Consider the following 16123-nt stretch of genomic DNA (forward strand, 5'->3'; position numbering starts at 1 on the left):
AACCTAGTCCTTAGTGAATAATTTGATTCATTTATCAAAGTATACCTGGTAAGTTCTAAAATTTTATACACCCACTTAATTATTTCATGTGTTTTTTAATATTTCATTTAGTTTTTATTCTTATAATTTTGGGTCCATCAATTCATTGACTACCATCCAGTCTCTTGTATCTCCTACCCCCTTTAACCTTAATTAAAAACACTCCTTCATCACTCTTTCTCAAGTTCTCATTATCTCTCAAGGTGCTGATCAAATGCTTCCAACCATGTTCCTCCCAAAATTCTCCCTGCTAGCATTAAACACAGAGCAGCCTTCTCTTTCTCTAGTGTAGCTCAAATAGGCTGAAAATACCTTTCATGTTCATCCAAATTAGGTTAAAGTCTCATTCTTTTCTATACAACAAGATTTCTAAGACTGAAGCTCCTTCTAAATCTTCTCTTCACAGGGCAAATTTCTACAATGGTTCCCACTAATAATCACAGATGCAGTTTAGAGGCATTTTCATCATCAAAACTTCCCTATCTGGACACTGAGTTTTCGATCATCTCTCTTAAAGGTGCGGTGTGTGGAACTGAGCAATGCTGTAGGGCAGTGTTTTCGCAAGTTATGTACAATGTTCATCCTTCCTCAAATCTGGGCATTCACAGTGTGCACTGGCAAAGTAACAGCTCAAAAAGGTTTCCAGTTAAAATAAAACTGTTAGTTTTAACTGGGTGGGTGCAATTCTTTAACCACTGTGGGGAAGGAGGTGAAATGATGAAACAAGATTGAACACAGGAGAGGGAATATCAGAGAATAAGTAGTTTCCACTCAATTTTTCTATAAACCTATAACTACACTAAAAAAGAGAGACTCTTAATTTCTGAAACTTTGTCAGTATAATCCACCTTACCAGTGATGGCGAACATTGCAGCATTTTCAAGATACCAAAGGCCCACTGCAGCATGTGTGTCATAGGATTGCCACGACTGAACTCTTAATAGCTACAATAAAAGAAGAAGGAAACCGTTTGACAAATTTCAAAATCAATTTCAGAGAAAAGCTTTCAGCAACCTAGGAATAATAAGGAGCTCTCAAAGAGTAACAGCGTCTGTTATGCTCTACATCTAAAATGTCCTCTGGAGTTCTGGGGCCAGAGGAAGACTGCATCACGGGGGACTCATCAGCAGATGCAGCCACTCCTAAGCGCAGAGCGGGATGTGCTATTGCAATCCCGGGTCTGGTCAGAAGTGCAGGATAACCGCGCACTGACGTGGAAGAGGATACTCACACCTGGCCCTTTCCTTCTCCTCTGTTTCCAGGCTGCCAAAGGATGAGCTATCTTCCTCCCAGGCCATTCCACCACACCACTTCTGCCCTGAAACTCACTGAGCATCCATGGAATCTACTGAAACTTTGAGCCAAGACAAAGCTCTCCTCCACTCACCAGATGACTGCACGGAGACGATATGGTGTTTACAGACAATGCAGCGCTACTCTATTATGAGAAAGGAGAAACGAATCATTTCTCGGAAAATGGATGCACCTGGAGACCATAATGTTAAGTGAAAGAAACACACAAGCTGAGGTATCAGATGGTTTCTCTCTATGAGAAACCTAAAATATAAATAAATAAAAGAGCAAAGTTCAAAGGGAGATTATAAGACACAGGGATACAGATGCTTTGCAAAAGTGAAAGGGAAGCCTGGAATATAGGTCAGTGGCACAAGTGTCTGCCTACCGAGAGAGAAGTCCTAAGGTTGATTCTCAGGACCCAAAAATAAAAAATAAAAAAGGGAAGGGGATGAAGACCCGAAGGCTGGGGGGGAGGGAAGGGGAAGAAAAACAGAAATAAGATGTGTTATGTCCAAGCACCAACGCCCCCTGATAAATGTAATCCTGATAAACTGCAAAGAAGCACTAATAAATTAAAAAGTTACAAGGAAAACAAGATAAACCTTTCCTCTTTTAAACATTGGGTATTGTGTCCTCTCGTGAGCAAGTAACCAAGACAGCTTTCTTCCTAAGACAGGAAACAGGCCGAACACACTTACTATCACCATTCTCAATAGTTAATATTTACTGGAGATCCGATTCAGGTCTACCAGGAAAGAGAAGAAAATAAAAGTGATACAAGTTGTAAAGGAGAAAACCCAAACTGGCTTCTGCTTTCTCTGGAAGAGCTCCCGTCTGTCTTTGCTTTCACCTTGTATCGTCTCCTAGTTTCAGCACAGACCCTCCAGCTTCAAGCACTGACCCTTCAGCCTTCTGGTACAGACACTTGGACTCCAGATATGGACTAACACGGGACACCACACGGAGCTCCAGGCCTCTCTCAGTGCACACACAGTCCTTCCGCACTCTTCAACACCCGCCTGTGGGCTGTCGTTCCTCTCTACTACACGGGATTATTGGATCCCTCTGTGATGATCATTCCTTCTGGGGGTTCAGCACCTTCACTGACAGGAGATGGGAGGATCCAGCATTTTGGCGCAGTACCCAATTCTCCCAGAATGGGGCACAGTATTGTTAATGACCCCTTAGCAAAAAGCATATGGTACCACAAGAAAACCAAAGAATAGTAACAGCTATGACACTGACTATACTAATCAAATCAACCTCAATTGTGGCAGGAAACACAGAGTGAATATTGTGAAATCTAAGGACCAATAAAGTACCACATTTGTCCGTGGGAAACAGATGTATAATTACTGTATGAATGCTAAGTGAAACCAAATATTGTCCTACTATTGATCTACAGTAAATATCTACTAAATGCAACAACTCTACCTCTACCAACAATAGCACACTATTATTGAACAGCAATAGTGTACAGTTAATTGTTGATCTAGAGAGTCATACAGCTTAGAAGTTTTTCTAGTAAAAGTGGAGGTAGTAGAAAATGAAAAAAAAACATGATATGAAAAATAAATCGATGGGAGAAGAGGAGGAGGAAAGACAGTGTGAGGAGGGGCCCTATTAATGAATAAAAGAAAATTAGTATTGGCAGAGAACATTCTCTGGAAAGAATATGCAAAAGAAGTGAAAAGGTAAACAGCAAAAACAAGAGATAAAAGCAAAAAGGAAGACAAAAAGTTGGAAAAGAAAAAATAAAAGGTGAAAGCTATGAGAGAGTATGAGCAAACCTCAGACTGCAAAAAAGAATAAAAATAATACAAAAGAGGAAAAACAGAAAAGAATTGAGTCTAGGAGCACATTAGCGTGTTACTGAATGAGAGGTTCCTTTCTATGGCTCTGAAGTTTTGAGTTTCTCTACCTAGCTCTAGGTCTCTGGGTGGTTGAGGTGCTTCCTTGCCCTGGGGCCCATCTGTCATGTCAGGTCCTCCCCAGACTGCGGCTATGATTCAGGCCAAGGCATGCCCATGCTCCTGCTGGCATATGGGGAACATGACCAGCCCTCTTTTCTCTGGTGGTTGTAGACCACAAGGTGGGAGTTCCATTGGTCAGTCGGACTTACTCTCCACAGCCACAGGCTCTAGTTTTTCTTTCTCATCCCAGGAGTTGTCTTCAGACAGACTTGGTTCCACTTATGTGTCTGTGCCTGTGCCGCCCCATGTTGACATCTTTTGGTGGTGGTGGCGTGGGTTTACCACTGCTCCATCAGAGAATGGCTCCTTCATGTGGGAGAGTTGCTGCTTCTCCTGCACAGTCCTGCAGTTAAGGTTTGCAAGGGATGAGATTTAATATAAAACACATAATTTATAGGATTATTTTATAACACTCACCACAAAAATCAAATACTGAAGAGTGGAAGAGTCTCTACATGTGCTACATTCTTTGCGTTTCTAGTGCATGGATCACATAGCAATGTCCCGCCTGAGTCCAGCTAAAGACTTGGATCCCAGACAATATCCCCCAAGTGTTCAGCTGGAGCCTAGAGTCAACAACAATGTCTCATGAAGTCTGGGATCTGCACTGGAAAGGCCCAAGGGTAATGGTGGAAGCTAGAAAGTCTGTGCAAGCAGGATGAAGGATCAGTGCCAGCCGACCAAAGGATCTACACTAGAGACAGGAAGCAATGCTCAAGGTAAGTACCAGAACTGCCCTGAAACACCCACTGCCATCCTCAGGGACAGCAAGGATCTGAGCTCCTCTAGCAATGAAAGCAGCTGACCTCATATCAGGAAAACCACCATGACAAGCTTCCCCAAGAGAATCAAGAACACACCATCTTCACTTCCAGTTCTCTCTTTATACTGTTGGCAACAATCCTCGGGTGGGTCTTACACACCAAGAACACTGCTGACTCAGTTCAGCTGGGTATTTCAAGTTGACCATTCATTAATCCAGCACAGGTCTGCTCTTGCATATGGGGGGTGTTGAGGAGCTCTTTGTGTCAGTTCTGTCTCATGAACATGGTTATACTGAATGGATTAGCAGTTTGAACAATAAAAAGAATATGTGCTAAATGGTTATAGCTTTCCCACATCTAAAAAATAGAAACTACCCACACGGGACACAAAGTACATGGTCTGACAGGGATAGAAGAACAGGAAGTGATTCCAAGGGGCCACAAAGAAAGTTTCAAATGTTGTATGTGTGTGTTCTTTATCACCATTCGGGTGATGCTTTTTAGGGTTTACAAACAGTATCTGCCCTGCAGTCACCACATACTGTCCTGATTCTCTCTGTTTTCCAAAAAATCAGACATAAGCAGAAAAAAAAAATCCCCAACCCCTTATTCCTGCTTGACCTGCCATTAGGGAATAGCCACCAAGCAAGGGAATAGTGACATATCATCTTGTGCATGCCACTGGCCATCACCATGCTAATGATTCACTAGGGTTAGATCCAGTTAGGTCATTCCAGTTAGGTCTTCTTTTCAGACCTAACTTTTCAGACAAACACAATATATCATTATGCTGAATACTGTACTTTGAAATTAAATTCACCAGCTAAGGTTGAATAATCACTTGTGTGCACCTCAAAGTGACAACCTGCTATGGACCCATTGCCACTACCCCAGAAGTTACACTTTGAAACAAACATTCATGACTCTTGAGGAAATTAGTGTGAAATTTTCTAGAAACTCTCAGTACTAAATAGAAAGGAGGACAGATTTAAGCCAGGAAAAAACAGCACTAAAAGTCACAGCTCTCTACGTGTAAATTGCTCAGCACAGCACCCTCAGAGGAAATGGACCCTTAAATAGAAAAGACACTCCACCACATGCAAAACGTCAATGCACACGTTGCTTAAAAAGGGAAGATGTCACCCATGTCTCACATCACCAGAGGCTTTCCCAGTCTTGCTGCTTCTAAGTAGCACACTGAGTCAAGGCAAGATGGTGTGTGACTGTGATCCCAGCACTCCAAGCAGCTGAGGCAAGAAGATCTCAAGGCAGAGGCCAACCTGACCAATTTGGTGACCTAGGGAGACACTCAGTGTGCATCTGAAAAAATAAAGCCTGAGGATTTAGCTGTAGTTCATTGTGGAGATACAGGATACAAGCTCCAGTAAGGCAAAAGTAAGAAACTAATAGATCTATGGTTACTAGATAAAAAGATTCCTGGATACTTAGATAAAAAACATACAATAAGTAGCCACTGATTTATGCAGGATGAAGAAAAAGATGAGCTGTGGCGGACAGGGGACGGGAGGGGGGACTCCAGTCTAGGAAACCGAAGACATGACCTCACTTCCCTGGCAACCGGTCCAAACAGAACTTGGAAGCCCGGTAACACGACGCAGTAACTGCCCTCTCCGAGCTCACTTGGTTGGAGAACAGCAACAGCCAGGATGCTGAGCTGCTTCCAGACTTTGGGAGGCCGCAGCCTCAGGACCCCAGGCGGGGAAAGTCTCTGTGAAAGACTGAGGAGACGGCTGACTGCGTCCAGACGCCGCAGGCCACGATGCGGGAGCGACTCAACTGTTACAGACACGCACGGGAAGGTGTCCCCAGGACTGACCTCGACAGACAGACAAAAACCAACTTACCCGTGTGACGTCTGCCCAAGCCCAAATACCAACGGCACCACAAAGCGAAAGATCCCACGGCAAGTCTCGCGGGACCCAGAGACTCACAGGGGCTCAGGACAGGCCTCCCCAGAGCCGTGCACAAAAATCCTGGAGAGCCAAACAAGTGCAGGGTGGGAGAACGAAGTCACAGCCACCAGGCTTCGATACACACTCAGAAACCTAATGTGTATCTGCCCTGATTCGGGCCCCAGTGCAAAGCACGTCCTACGGAGCTATGCCGAACCCCGGCCGGTGTGGTCAGCGCAGGCAGTCGCGGCACGCTCACACCCCGAGCCCTTAGCGCCAGTTTTCCTGGGCAGCGAGCCCTACTATGGTCCCTCCTTCCCCAGCACCTCCACGACCCACACCTCTACCCGACAGGCCCTGCTCATGGGAAGAGATGTCACCACACCAGGTTCAGGGGCGTCCATCTCCCCTAGGGTCCTCTGTGATGAAGCTGGAGACCCCTGGTGTTTGGACGATAAACGGCTTTTCACCACCAAGGGGGTCGAGGCAGAAGAAAACCCATGCTCTATATCATCTCAGTGGGAATTAGAAGAAGCCTTTTGGCTGTCTGAGCTAAAGGAGGAGTACGAACTATTATCCCATGCATCGCCTTGTGCCTCGCCTTGTGCCTCGCCTTGTGCATCGCCTTGTCCATCAGAACACCATGAGATGCCTTGCCTAGAAGATCAGCCCACCCACCGCAGAGCTGCAGGCCTCTGGAGACTCTCCGACCATCATCTCAAACATGACCACGCCAAGGGCCCACCAGTCCACACTGAAACTGTAACCTTCTCTTCTGATAACTTCCGGAGCGAGGTAATTCGCCGTGCCACAGGAAGTGCGGGTCACACTGGTGCCAAGGGCCATACATTTCAGGCCAAGCGTTTCAGCAGGCGCGCTCACTGTGCCGTCTGCTCGGGCCATGTAGGGGGATTCGGACGCCAGGTATACAAGTGCATCGACTGCAAGCTGCTGGTTCACAAGAAGTGCCACACACTTGTCACAGCTGCGTGTGGCCAGCGTTCTTCACCACCGCAATCCGACACGCCAGTGAATCAACTGTCCACAGATTTGGACCCCACACCCACCGTGAGCCCCTCTGATCCTTCAAGCCACGACAGTTTGGAACAACTTGCTGAAGACAACGACCTAAAGAACACCAGAGAGAGTGGCAAACCTTCATCTAGTCTTGGTCTTCAGGACTTTCACCTGCTCCGGGTGATAGGCAGAGGAAGTTTCGCAAAAGTACTCTTAGTTCAACAACAAAATACAGAGCGAATGTTTGCGATGAAAGTTGTCAAGAAATCGCGTGCGGACATCCATCGGGCACACACGGAGAGGCGCATAGCTCAGCAGGCGTCCCATCATCCTTTCCTTGTTGGGCTCCATGCTTGCTTTGAGACAGAAAGCAGGCTGTGTTTTGTGCTAGACTATGTAAAAGGAGGCGATCTCATGTCTCATATGCAAGGACAAAGAGTACTTCCTGAGCCTCATGCCAGGTTTTACTCTGCAGAGATCAGCTTAGCACTGAACTACCTTCACCGGCGAGGCATTCTCTACCGCAACCTGAAATTGGACAATTTATTGCTAGATGCACAGGGGCATGTTAAGATCACAGACTATTGCGTGAGTAAGGCAGGACTAGAACCAGGAGGTGTGACTCGCACTTTCTGTGGCACGGCTAATTACCTGGCTCCGGAAGTTATCCGAGGAGAAGAGTACGGGTTCGGTGTGGACTGGTGGGCTCTGGGCGTGATCATGTTCGAGATGATGGCCGGAGAGTCTCCTTTTCCTATTATTGAGAACCCTGATTTCTCTGCTGAGAAGGCAATCGCTTATCTCCTGCAGCTCATTGTGGAAAGTAACATTGATGTACCCCTTTGTCTGTCCATACAAGCTGCAAGTGTCCTGCACGATTTTCTGAACAAGGACCCGAAAGAGCGACTGGGTTGTCATCCCCAGACGGGGTTTGTGGATGTTCAGAACCATCTCTTCTTTCAAAGTGTGGACTGGGAGCTGATGGAGCAGAAGCGGGTGATACCTCCCTTTAAACCAAATACTTCGGGAGAATTTGGTTTGGACAACTTTGACCCTCAGTTTACTAATGAACCAGTCCAGCTCACTCCACATGACAAGGATGTGGTGAGGAAGAGCGATGCATATGAATTTGCAGGTTTTGAGTATCTCCATCCTCTTTTGATATATGAAGAACAATGGGACTGATCCTCATTTTGCAACTGTGCATTCTGCTTATGTTGCCATTTCACGCATAGAAACACTTGTTCCCAGCCTGGACTCAGTGAGCCATTCCATAATTGCTTGGAAGCTGATTTTAATTTCATTTTATACTTCTATTTTGATTTAATACTTGCTCCCTATAGGCTTTACTACACAATACTGAATATTTGTTGCTATTGATAGAGTTACTATTGATGATTTGGCTTTAAAAAACCATGAGGGAATTGCTGTTTAACCAAACTTGTAAACACATTCCATTTGTTGAGTGGAGACAGAGTGTGTATGATTTTTCTTCGTATTTATGATACAGGAAAACAACTGGCCTTTTCAGAAGAACGTGTTCACTATGCTTTTCTTCTCCTCTCCCAACCATATCACCTGTGCTTTGGGCTCAGCTCATGTAGTCTTCAGGGAAATCCCAAACACATCACAACAATTTTGAATATATCTGCAGAAAACACATCGATCATAGTTCTACCCCGTTAGCTAATTTTCTTTAGTAGGATAATACATGAAATACATAGTAGGCTTCATTTCAAGGGCAGAGTTCTTCAAATCATTTTTATTAAAAGTAGTGGTCAGCATTGTATGAGGGAGTTGTCAGATATAGCCTCTTGTTTTACTACCATTTTTATGCAAAGGAATTTTTAAGAGTAAGAAGCAGCATCTAAGTTACTGTGGTACAATCAGTATAATTTAATTTTAGTTTAAGCTACCTAGTTTTAAACTTAGAATGATTTAAAATTTGTAAGCATTTAATAAATTATCTTTTTATCTTTCTTTGGAGGCCCCATATCATTAGAAATAGAACTTTCTTAATAGTTTATAACCATACAGTTTTTTCTTCACATAGATAATTTTAAAAGTAATGAAAATATCAAAGGAAAATGTTTATATACAGTCACAGGTTCATTTTCAAAATATAGACATATATGTTTTTCTTAATTCCTGGAAGTTGTTTTAAAACAAAAAACAGTTTTCATAATATAAGCTTATAGAGAATTCTACCATGCCAGAAATGTTTGTGATCTTGCTGTTACCTGTTGCTCTTTCCTGTAGGGCATTTCAGAATGCAGAAAAATCGCAGAGGGAGCGTGTTTAAAATGTTTATTATTCAGTCCATATAAGAATTCTTTTGGATCTTTGGCCTTCATTTAGAGAAACACTTTCTTCAAGTTATTCTTTTGTCCTCTGGTTAAATGGTAGAAAGGATAGCGATGGTATATTATTTGAAGATGTTCTAAGCAGTAATTCACAACTCAATGAAATTTTTTGAACAAATTTTAAATGAATGACTTTGTCAGGTATCTTTCCTATTTTCTCCCCGAAAAACCTTGTCAGTTAGCTACCAATGATATACACATGAGGAACATTTTTTTTTTTTTGGATGTTTTAACTTTTACTCAGATTGGTCTTTCCTTTTTAAAATTCTTAAGTAGTAAGACACTGTATATATTTTATTCAGAACTGCATTGCAAAGAAGTTTTTAATGGTGTCCTATTATTTGCAGTCTTTAAGTGTCATGCCACTTTATTTCATGATATATACAAGTTCTTTGAAAACAAGATAAGGCAGTTTCCAGCCAGAATAGTTTGTATTTTGGTGATCTAGGCAATAACATATTTCGCAAAAGCCTGTGGTCAGTTCATTTTAAGTATATGCAGCCTGGATTAAATTTCAATTACCCTGTCCATTGTTGGTGAATTTACTGTATAAATTTGTTTTGTATTCATTTTTGTCATGTACAATACTGCCATGGTCATCCCAATGTAACCTGTATTTCTGTACCTTGTTTTACATGTTAAAAACCTTTAAATAAAACATTTAATACATACACAAAAAAATTAAATCTGTCTTTATCAGCAGTTGACATACTTACCTGCATAGAACATCCAATTCTGCAAAAGACTACAGCACTAGAGAATAAAGCGGGTCACAGGATCCATGATGAGTATTTAGAAAATCCATTATATGGGAGGTGAAGGAAGAGGATCCTGTGTGGGGCCAGCCTGAGCAATATACAGAGACAGCCTATTGTAAGAAAGGAAGGAAGGAAGGAAGGAAAGAAGAAGGAAGGAAGAGAGGAAGGGAGGGAAGTGGTGGGAGGGAAGCAAAAAAGAAGGAAGGAGCATCCGGAGAGAGGGAAAAGGGGGGATATAAAACCATCACTTGGGCAGTTTCTTGAAAAGTAAAACACGCACCCAGAAGTTGACCCGGCCATTCCACTTGTAGACATTTCATTAGGACAGATGAAAGTATGTCTCTCTAACGACTTATACATGGATGTTGGTCATTTCTTTGTAACAGGCCAAGTCAGTACCTGTACTATTATACATCTTCATCAGCAGTGTCTGACAGCTTTGGCCGGTTGCTCCATACCCTCATCCACACTTGGGATGGTCACTCATCTGTAATTTTAGCCATCTCAGCCACTGCACAGCGTTAGCTCACTGTTTTCTTCAGTGTTATTGTTCCTACTGAAGGGGAAAATTAAAATTTTAAATGAAAACTTATCTAGGATGTGTGCAACACCAAGCAGACATATTTGGCAGGCCTGATAACAGAACACTTTTCCCTTTGTGTAAACCTCCCATATAATTGCTGTTTAATCTTTTCTCCCTTAGTAGAACTGATGGCCTTGCAATGTAATTTAAAATGTAATAGTACGTTTCTCCCTCTGTATAACCCATGCTTTGTATAACTGAGGGCCTTGTCATTTAACCTGGAATGTTTAAACTCCCTTAGCAAACCAAGATGTCACCCAAGCCTCCGATCATAATGTGCCAAATCTGCGTTTATACTGCCCTGCTCACTTTCCCTTTGAAAGCCCCCACACCCTACTGGCAGGCCTCTGGTCCTTTAGGAGAGATCCTAGTCTCCCTTTCCTTGTATTGAGAACCCTGATTTCCCTGCTCAAAAGGCAGTTGCTTATCTCCTGCAGCTCATTGTGGAAAGTAACACTGAGGTACCACGCTGTCTGTCCATACAAGCTGCAAGTGTCCTGTACAGTTTTCTGAACAAGGACCCAAAAGAGCGATTGGGTTGTCACCCCCAGACGGGGTTTGCGGATGTTCAGAACCATCTCTTCTTTCAAAGTGTGGACTGGGAGCTGATGGAGCAGAAGCGGGTGGTGCCTCCCTTTAAAACAAATACTTTGGGAGAATTCGGTTTGGACAACTTTGACCCTCAGTTTACTAATGAACCAGTCCAGCTCACTCCATATGACAAGCACATGGTGAGGAAGAGTGACGGATATGAATTTTCAGGTTTTGAGTATATTAATCCTCTTTCAATGTATGAAGAAGAATGGGTCTGATCCTCATTTTCCAGTTGTGCATTCTGCTTATGTTGCCATTTCCCACACAGAAACACTTGTTACCACCCTGGATGCAGTGAACCATTTCAGAATTATTTGGAAATTAATTTTAGCTTCTTTTTTATACTTATAATTAGATGTAATACTTGATTCTTATAGTCTATGATAGAGAATACTGAAATTTTTTGTTGTTTTTGACAGATTCGCTGTTTATGATTTCACTTAACTAACAATAAGGCAATTGCTGTTTAATCAAACCTGTAAACACATTCCATTTCTTGAGTGGAGACAGAATACGTATCATTTTTCGTATTATTTATGATAGGGAAAATAATATGCCTTTTAAGTAGAATGTCTGAACTATGCTTGTTTTTGTCCAAACTGTTTTACCTGAACTTTTGGCACAAAGTTCAGTAGTCTTCAGGCAAATACAAAAAATAGAAACCCTTTTGAATAAATCTGTAGAAAACACATACATCATGGTTCTACCCCCTTAGTTAAGTTTGTTTAGTAGGATAACACGTGAAATGCACAGAAGGAGTCTTTTCAGGGCTGAGTTGTTCAAATTATTTTTGTTAAAATTAGTGGTTAGCTGTTTATGAAAGAGTTGTCAGATGTAGCAATTCAGCTTTAATAAAATTTTTATGCAAAGGATATTAAAAGTAACCATCATCATCTAAATAAGTTACCATGGTACAATCTTTGTAGAATTTAATTGTAGGCAAGCTATCTAGCTTTAAGTTTAGAATGATTTAAAATTCATAGGCATTTAATAAAATATATTTTAAAATCTATGTTAGAGGCCCCATTTCATTAGAAATATAACCTTCTCAAAGCTTATGTTCATATATTGTTTTTTCTTCTAATAGCTAACTTTGAAAGTAATGAAAATACCAAAGGAAGTATTTAGATACAGTCCCATGTTCATTTGCCAGGTATACATGTTTCTCTTAATAACGGGAACTTATTTTAAAACAAAGAGCAGTGCTGGTAATATAAACTTACAGAGAATTCTGCCATGTCAGAAATACGTTTGTGATCTTACTTTTCGCTGTTGGTCTTTCTTATAGGGCATTTCAGCATGTAGAATAATCACACAGGGAGGTTGTTTCAACAGTTTATCATTCAGTCCCCCATTAGAACACTTTTGGGCCTTTGGCACTCATTTTCAGAAACACTTGCTTCAAGTTATTCGTTTGTCCTCCAGTTAAACACTAGGAAGTACATCCATGGTATACAATTTTAAGTACATCTATGGTATACAGTTTTAAGCAGCAATTTACAACCTTGTGAACATTTTTTGAACACATTTTAAATGAATAACTATGATATATCTTTCTTTTCCCCTCTCCCAAAAAATCTTCTCAGTTTTCTAACAATGCTATAAAAATGATGAGCATTTTCTTTGATGAGGTTTTAACTTTTATTTAAGGTGGTCTTGTTTTTAAAGTTTTTAAGTAGTAAGATTCACTGTGTATATTTTATCACAATTGCATTACAAATATGTTTTTAAACTGTCTTTTTGAAGTCTTTAAGTGTCATGCCAGTTCTTTTCATGATATACAGAAGTTCCTTCAAAAGGGAATAAGGCAGTTTATAGCGAGAAAGGTTGTTATTACAGTGTTCTAGAGAATGATTTATTTTGCAAGGGCCTGTGGTCAGATCATTTATGTATATGCAGCCTGGATTAAATTTCAATTACCTTTTTCAGTGCCTGTACATTTACTGTATAAATTTGTTGTTTTGATTTTTGTCATGTAAAATACTGCCTTGGTCATCCTAATGTAATCTCTATTTCTGTGCTTTCTTTTTCATGTTAAAAACCTTTCAGTAAAACATTTCAAACACATACAAAAAAATCAAAACTGTCTTTATCAATAGTTGACGTAATTACCTGCACAGAAGATCCAAGTTTGAAAAAGGCTACAGCACTAGTGAGTAAAGCGGGTCACAGAATACCATAGGAGTATTTTAAAAATCCATATGGGAGCAGAGGCAAGAGGATCTCATGTGAGGTCAGCCTGAGCAATACACGGACAGTCTATTGAAAGGAAGAAAGGGAGGGAAGAGGAGAGAAGAAGTGAAAGCAGGAAGGAAAATAGGGAAGGAGGGAAAAAGGGGTGGGATATAAATGCTACTATCACTTTGGCAGTTTCTTTTTGTTGTTGTTGTTGCTTTTTTTCTGGTACCGGGAATTGAACTCACAACTTTGCACTTGCCAGGCAGGCGCTGTGCTGCTAAGCTAAATCTCCAGCCCCACTTTGGCAGTTTCTTGAAAAGTACAACACGCACCCAGAACTTGACCCGCCCATTCCACTTCTAGATATTTAATCACAAGAGATAAAGTATGTCTCTGTGAAGACTTATTCATGGATGTCGATCATTTCTTTGTAACAGCCCAAGTAGGTACTACTACTTTACATTCCCATCAGCAGTGTCTGAGAGCTTCTGTTGTTCCCTACCCTCATCCACACTCGGGACGGTCCCTCATCTGTAATTTTAGCCATCTCAGCCACTGCACAGTGTTAGCTCATTGCTTTCTTCAGTGTTATTTTTGGTATTAGTAAGAAGTCACTTTAAAATTTTTATTTACAAATAAAATACAGTACAACTGACTTAAATGTGCTAACGATCCAGATATCTAGGAACAGGTGAATGGAGAAACAAATTATGCAGTATCGATACACTGGCATATCAGCAAAAAGGGAGAAGCTTTGGTCTCCTCAAACACCCGGACAAGTCTCAAAACGACTACGCCGAGTGCAGCTGGGAAAGGGTAAAGGCCTGCTACAGGCTTTCATTTACGTGAAATTCCAGGAATGCAAACTAATATAGTGTCAGAAAGCAGAGGCGTGGTTGCCCGAGAACAGGCAGCAGAAGGCAGCACGTTCCCAGTTCCAATAGTTTAAAAGCGCATTAGAGAAACAACTCCTTAAGACTCAGGCCCTGCAGAACGCCCCCGGAAGGCGCACAGCCAAACTGGCCGGGGTTCAGGCGCGCGGGGGCGGGCGGGGGAGGAGCGCGGCTCCGCCCCCCGGGACACGTGGGCTCAGGGGGCGGGGCGGGGCCTCGCACTTCCCCTTCAGCAATCAGCACCGCCGCCCTTCGCCGTCACCTCACCCCTCACCCCTCCGGTTATTGTCCTGCGGGATGGAGTAGTGTTTGTTTCCGAGCTGCTCCGTGCCCACGTGCTCCTTCACCCCCTTTGACAGCGTCCTCCACGGGGCGCGGAACAAACCTTGAAGGCGACCCACGCTGGCCCTCTGTTATCCCTGGGAATCGCGCGGAGCTGCGGCAGTTAAAAGCGAAAGTCTCACCCACCAACCGCTCCCTCCGCGCAGTTCCCGCCTACGTCCTCAAGTCTTCTACGTCATCGCGCTCCCCATTGGTCACTTGGAATTACGCTTGGCCAATAGGAGATTGTGTTGTGACAGCGCCTCAACTGAAGATGTTTTGGCAGCCTAATATGCGGTAAGGACAAGAGATGCTGGGTTTATTCCTTGAGACAAGCAAGTTTGGAGGACCCTCTGTGCTTCCAGAGAGCAATCAACGTGGGGGTAAGGAAACCTTACCTTTACCTCTAGCAAGCTAAATCTAGACCAGCTGCTAGAGCACAGAGTTGAGGCCTTAGCTGTTGGCAAGAGATGAAGTTAAAGTAGGGAGAAGCTGGATAAGCAAGAGCCTCGCGCACTTGGGTAAAGGCGTGAAGATGAGAATCCGGTTACCGCTACTGGAGTTTGCCTCCTCCTTAGAAAATGGACTGAATCTGGGAACAAGAGTGGGAACCAAGTTAGGTAATTTGCAGTTGTCCTGGAGAAAGTTGATGGAAGCCTGAGGTGGGGAGGTGGCAGGTGGGACAAAGAGAAAGAAGAGATTTGAATAATGTCTAAGAAATACAAACAGCAGCCATGGGAATGGATTGGATGGGTGAATAATGCAAAAGGAAGAATCAATAGTAATTCCTAGGTAAGTGCCTTCTATAGGAAATTGTATTTTAGATCCATATTCTGAGATAACACTTTCCAAATGGGAAGCAAATTTTATTCTTCATTTCGCTTGTACTGAATTTGAGGAACCTGTGAAGCTGGTAGTTTAGAGAGTGGAGATAAGACAGTAGTTGTGTGAATTCTATGCTCAGGGGAAGTTTAGATGTTTTTCAATGTAAGATACATGAAGTCATAAAGAGGAAATAAGGTCATCAGTCATGCATGCATATTAATAAGAGTAAGAGAGGTAGTTCAATGGAAAAAATTTGAACATTTAAAGTTAGGCAGAAGGAGCTAGCGATCTAGCTCAGAGGAATAGTGGTTGCCCACCATGGGCAAAGCCTTGGGTTGGACGTCCAGCCGTAGGAGAGGGATGTTAGGCAGAAGAACCTCCAGATGACTGGCACCAGTAAGCAGAGAGGTAGCAGGAAAACCAGGGAGATGCGGTGTCATGGATGCTGAGGGAAGGCAGTGTTTGCCATAGAAGCTATCAAATGTGTCAGATTCTGCCCTGTAACCCTCTTCTTTGCTCTCAGTAGGTGTCTGTCCCATTACTCTGCTTTGCTTTTTCTCATGCATTCCATTTTTATATTATTATTAAAATTGTATTATGTAGTTT

The 16123-nt window shown here is 42.5% G+C and overlaps 2 long non-coding RNA genes and 1 pseudogene across 12 annotated transcripts in view; 2 read left to right on the top strand and 1 right to left on the bottom strand.

Moving 5' to 3' along the window:
• LOC102004433 overlaps positions 1–14846 on the bottom strand; it is a 22482-nt gene extending 7636 nt beyond the window's left edge. For 2 of the 10 annotated variants that reach the window (XR_001235680.1, XR_001235672.1), the window contains exons 1-7: positions 14757–14846; positions 13413–13559; positions 10404–10679; positions 10082–10211; positions 9243–9393; positions 3458–3651; positions 893–983 (exon numbers count right to left, since the gene is read on the bottom strand). This is a non-coding gene — a long non-coding RNA (uncharacterized LOC102004433). Of the gene's footprint in view, positions 1–892; positions 984–1270; positions 1478–3457; positions 3652–9242; positions 9394–10081; positions 10212–10403; positions 10680–13412; positions 13560–14756 lie in introns of all 10 variants that reach the window. The other 8 variants (XR_001235679.1, XR_001235678.1, XR_001235676.1 and 5 more) reach the window with 8 other exon arrangements.
• Positions 5550–9249, top strand: LOC102004129 (annotated as a pseudogene).
• The window catches only part of LOC102003499, a 21175-nt gene continuing 18664 nt past the window's right edge, over positions 13613–16123 (top strand). The window contains exon 1 of one of the 2 annotated variants that reach the window (XR_262379.2): positions 13613–15075. This is a non-coding gene — a long non-coding RNA (uncharacterized LOC102003499). The remainder of the gene's footprint in view (positions 15076–16123) is intronic. The other variant, XR_262378.2, reaches the window with a different exon arrangement.

Source organism: Chinchilla lanigera, unplaced genomic scaffold, assembly GCF_000276665.1.
Source record: "Chinchilla lanigera isolate Chin_1 unplaced genomic scaffold, ChiLan1.0 scaffold00045, whole genome shotgun sequence".
Taxonomy (NCBI): domain Eukaryota; kingdom Metazoa; phylum Chordata; class Mammalia; order Rodentia; family Chinchillidae; genus Chinchilla; species Chinchilla lanigera.